Consider the following 6,000-nt stretch of genomic DNA (forward strand, 5'->3'; position numbering starts at 1 on the left):
AAATGACAAAACACAACAACAATTAAGAAAACACAACAACAAATCACAACAAATCAAAAAACACAACAACAAATCACAACAAATCACAAAACACAACCACAAATAAGAAAACACAACAACAAATCACAAAACACAACCACAAATAAGAAAACACAACAACAAATCAAAAAACACAACCACAAATTACAAAACACAACAACAAATCGAAAAACACAACAACAAATCGAAAAACACAACAACAAATCGAAAAACACAACAACAAATCGAAAAACACAACAACAAATCACAAAACACAACAACAAATCAAAAAACACAACCACAAATAAGAAAACACAAAGACATTAACTTTAACGGAAAAGGTAGGTACCTGGAGTTGACAAGGATCGTCGCTGATTGGACGAACGCAATGTCCGTCTTTTTAACCAGAAGTAAATGCTTCATACGCCTTTGGAGCCAGGCAGAGAAATGTCAACGAAGTAAGCGGAGATTTAAAATTCATGATGTATTGCCCAAATTGTGGCAAAGAGCTCCCAGAAAATGTACGGCCGAACTTTTGCAGTGGTTGTGGCAAGAGGTTACGAGACTTGACATCCATTAAGAGTGATTGTATTATCCCCTGTGACTGCTGATAAACATTGTTCGTCTCTGAGGCAGTCACTTACAGACCTTGGGCCCGTTTCTGAAAGAAGGTTGAACAAACCCTCAAACTAACTCTGAGCTCTGAGTTGATTTACTCTCTGGTGGGAAACTCTGAGTTTTCGTTTACCAGATCAGCAGATTTGAATTAGTTAAATCAACTCTGAGTAGGTCCACTCGGTGTTCAGCGCGTGCACCACGATGATAAAAAGCCAACATGAATGGAGCCCCGATACTACGAGTCACCATGGCAACAGGTGACAAAAAAAGAGATCCTCCTACTTTAATCCTCTCGAAATACACCAATAACTTAATGTGGCCACAGGCTACAGCGAATATGAACAGGTTTTAAGAAGGAAAAAAAAGTAAAACTGCTGCAGCGCAGCGGCAAAGGAGCGAGAAGTGATGTAAGAGAAAACAGCTGCTCGTGTCAACGCGTAATGAAGTCTATTAATTTAATATTTAATCAGAATTAAAATATTGCAGGTCAAAACTGATGGAATGGTAGGTTATTAAACCTATACAATTTATTTTCATTAAGATGCAATCCAGCAGAAGAAAAGCGACTTTTAAACAGCTCAAAATTAAATATAATAACATAATAGGCTCATATAGATTTATAGTGAACTTCATTCAGAGTTTATTTGAATGTGCATTAACTTTATCCTCAACATAAAGCTGTATTCACACACATAGGCTAAATGTCCTCTCACCTTTATCCTGTTTAGTTTATAAATTAACCCTAATTAAATTAACATCTCCCGACGTTAATGTAGCATAGGCTCTAATTCCCTACGGAGTAATGTAGTCTTCATACCGACTTAAAGACATGCCATGTTCGATAAAACAGTTTGTTTTATACGCTGTAGTAGGCTATTGCCACCCTAACATATCATATTACAGTTTTTTCCAATTGCTAAAACACAATTTTAAAAACTAGGCTGGTTTTATCAAAATACTTAATACAATTCACAAAACCACACACCCAAACTGCAAAATACCTCATTTATCCTGCAAAATGAAGCACTGCAACCAAAACTACATATAACATTATCAAAATCAAACTTTTGCACCTAATGGCACACACTTCATTCATATTACCAGATTTTTGTCTAACCAACCACACACTGTTGGGCATAATGAAAAGCACTCTCATCTTTAGTATGCTTTGCCATAATACTAAAATAGTTCGAATTGTAGAAAATTCTTCAGATTGTTCACATGCACAGAAATATTTGCAGATACACACACATGCTGTTGAAACATTTATTTTTTTATTTTTCACCAAACAAGTCAGTGCTACATATACCAGTACAGTAAAACGGCTCAAGTTGGGTTGCACTCTCTGTCCAGCCTCTCGCATTGTTGATGACATGATCAACTAAGGTTACTCTGATTTCATTTGAAAGTTGTTGTCTTCTTTGGCCATGGACTCCTCTACCAGCTCTACCCCTACCTCTCACTCTTCCTCCCCCTCTCATTCTCACCCTCCCTCTTCCTCTCTCTGCAAAGTCTTCCATTGTTGTTGTAAAAAAAAAGGTGCTCACTTGTGGTCATTTCATAGTGCTTACTTCCTGATTGAAGTGATAACAATTAACCATTGAGGTGTTTGGCCAGGTGGCACATACATTGGCCAATTAGCTCATGTAGTGTCATTTTGAATGGCAGTGTTTTGAAATGACAAACATGTGACTTTATGTCAGATTGTTGTGTCTTATGCAGAGAACCGTGATCAGTGCATTTAAAAAGTGCCCATTTAAATTGCAAAATGTGTGTAAAGTAGAAATGTGTTTAGACTTTTGGAGACTTGAGAAGAGGTTTTGCTCTCTGTGTGTCAGTTTAAATAATTGTGCTATGCATGTCATTTTAGTGTGTTAGCAATTGGAAAAAACTGTAAAACAACCTGGATTTTTATTCAGACAAACGGTGAATCTTCACTAACACGGCGTGATACGGACTGAATGAAAGAATGAGGAAATGAAACGACGTTTCTGGCTCTGAAAGAGGGAGGAGACCTAGAGAAACTCGGGGTTCATTGAAGAAAACCTGCTCCCGACCAGGTTAGGTTCACAGACTCAGTTACCATAGTAACTGACTCAGAGGTAAAGTTACCTCTCCCTCTGAAACGGGCTGGAGTTACCCCTCTTTCTCGGGTTTGAGTGACCTCCTCTTCTGAAACGGAATACCCAGAGTTTCCCTCATTTCAGGGTTAACTGACTCAGAGTTTACACAAAACCTTCTTTCAGAAACGGGCCCAAGGTCTGTAAGTGACTGCCTCAGAGTCGAACAATGTTTATCAGCAGTCACAGGGGATAATACAATCACTCTTAAATCTCGTAACCTCTTGCCACAACCACTGCAAACCACGGCCGTACATTTTCTGGGAGCTCTTTGCCACAATTTGGGCAATACATCATGAATTTTAAATCTCCGCTTACTTCGTTGACATTTCTCTGCCTGGCTCCAAAGGCGTATGAAGCATTTACTTCCTGTTAAAAAGACGGACATTGCGTTCGTCCAATCAGCGACGATCCTTGTCAACTGCAGGTACCTACCTTTTCCATTAAAGTTGTTGAGTTTTCTTATTTGTCGTTGTGTTTTTTGATTTGTTGTTGTGTTTTGCACTTCAGGGCCACCGTAAAAAAAAACTATATACAATGATTAAAAACACAAGAATTCATACATTAATAACACTTTAATTAAAACACACAGATACATATTAAAAAGAAGGGCTGAGAAGGGAGGGGATTGTCCCCGGATCACGGAGTTAAACTTGGTATTGACCCAAAAGTGGGACATTTTTTTCCCTGGTCCAGGGAATGACAAATGTGTTCACCCAGAAGTGAAATTCTTTTTAAAATTCATAAATAATCTAATTAAAAACAAGTTCATTAAAACACACAACAACTATATACAATGATTAAAAAGACAACAATAACAACAAGTTCATAAAAAACACTCAAAAACTATATACAATGATTAATAAAACATGAATAAAAACAAGTTCAGTTCAGTTCAGCTGAGCTTTAGAATTGGACAAGTTCATTAAAACACACAATTACGTATTAAAAACACACAACTATACACAACACATGAATAAAAACAACTTCATTGGAATAAACAACCATACAAATTTAAATCAATTAATAGATTTAAAAAATAATTACAGAAAGGCAGGAGAGGAAGTAGCTCCTAAATTGTCTTTTCCAAAGATCTTGTTCAGTGCTACTTTAATAGCAACTGAAGACATCACCCTTTTGAGCAAACTGGCACCCACCTTTTGGCTCACCCTTTAGGCAGGGTGAGTAAGTGCATCTTTTGATGAAAAAACCATCAGGAGCTTTTACAGGGACAGTTGAGGAGAGGAGAGTTTTTCTTTATCTAGCTCTTCCTCTTGTTCCCTGCATGCTCCATGTCTAGTGAGGGAGAGTGAGGGATGAAAAATGTGTTTACCCAGAAGTGTGACATTTTTCAGCTGGTGATGAACTGTCTGGTGTAGCACTGTCCCCACCATTTCACAAAGCTTATCTGCACCCTGAAGCCTGTGGGAGTCTGCTGCCTGAATTTGTGGTTCTTCGGCCTCTGCAGGTTCCCAGCTCAAGGTTCTCAACGTCCTCCTCACTCCGCTCCGCTTACAGAGATCAACAGAACTAACTCATCACACACTCCTGGTCTTCACCTCCACAGCCAGAGGCCGTCTTCCACACACTTCTATCAAACTCATCACACACTCCTGGTCTTCACCTCCACAACCAGATGCCGTCTTCCACACACTTCTATCCGCTCTAGGAGCTCTCAAAGGTGGACAAACTCATCACACACTCCTGCTCTCAGCCAGTGCCTGCAGAGACTGTCGTTTGTAGGATGGAGAATGAATACAGACACACAGACTCCTTCACAGACTTTCACATGTGTATGACCACTTACCTCCTCTGTAAACATTATGCCGGTAAATATCCAGTGTTTGGCGGCCGATGATGATGCTCGTTTGTGTACGTACGAGCACGTATGACGAGCACGCGAGGGAGAGCGAGCAACAGGTTACTGGTGCAGTTCACCTAACGGCCATGCGGTGTCGCTACAAATCCTGGACCTAGCTTTCAGTGTTTTTTTAAAAGTTATATATAGCCCTTTTAAGCTCTCCTAAAATAAAATCAGTGTATATGTTTTCTGATCACACAAACATAGTCAGCTAGTGTTTACATTTACCTTCACAATAGTACTGGATATGATATTTGTGTTTAGGGCATGAATTTACACACCCTGCAAACTTTCCCCAAACGTATGTCCCTGTTTTAGATGGACTGGATTAGTCCGTCTTAAATGTAAGATGTAGTCGTACATGATAATTCTTCTTCATTGAAGCTTGTGATATCTGTTATCATTGTAAAACACTGGGCTCGACTGGTATTTGACTGTTTGTGTCTTCTCTTGTAAAGATTTGAGGTTTAGACCAGAAGGAGGAGATGAACTGATTCCTTATATTATAATGATGATTATTAGAGGCTTTATGTGTAGAATATTGATCTGAACTATTGTTTTAAAACATGAAAGATGCTCCCCACTTACAGAGCAAAGAATGCCTCTGTGCCTAAGTTGAATTTGAACTTAGTGCACTGCTCTAAACAATATGTAGACAGTTAAGTTAATATTGAATACAGATAAATCCTGGATGAAGTCAATCTTCTTACTGATACTACAGTCCTTGATATTAGTGCATGCTGACAGGTCACATCTGATTGCAGGTTAAACATTCTGTTTAAATATCTCTGCACAGCCCTGCTTTAGGATGACAGATGTGTTTCTATCAAGAGACCAGCTCTGTAGACATTTAAGCTAATACAGAATACAAATTAACCCAAAAGGAAAAGTTATCATTATCTAGAAAAAATGAAAGAATTTGCAGTTATTAAGCATTCATGAGGTGAAAGCCTGGGTAGGGTCTGTTTGCGTTCACACATAGCCTAAAGAACCTCCGGGTAGCCAAATCTCTGGAGTTTTTCAGGAGATTTCTGTATGTGTGAAAAGGGTTTTAGAAGCTTCTATAAAAAAACAACAACAACACACATTTGAAGTAATATTACGGATAAATACATCACAAGTAAATGTGGTATTACTTTTTTGTATTTTTGACCAGAAAGACAAGGCCACACTTGTGAAGTTTATACCGATAGTCCCCTACTAGTATGGTAATCGTGTGTGTGTATGTGTGTGTGTGTGTGTGTGTGTGTGTGTGTGTGTGTGTGTGTGTGTGTGTGTGTGCGTGCGTGCGTGCGTGCGTGCGTGTGTGTGTGTGTGTGTGTGTGTGTGTGTGTGTGTTCATTCTGAAGTTATATCATGTGTCCCACAGATTTAATGTTATGT

This window comes from Labrus mixtus, chromosome 16 (assembly GCF_963584025.1).
Source record: "Labrus mixtus chromosome 16, fLabMix1.1, whole genome shotgun sequence".
NCBI classification, from domain to species: Eukaryota; Metazoa; Chordata; class Actinopteri; order Labriformes; family Labridae; genus Labrus; species Labrus mixtus.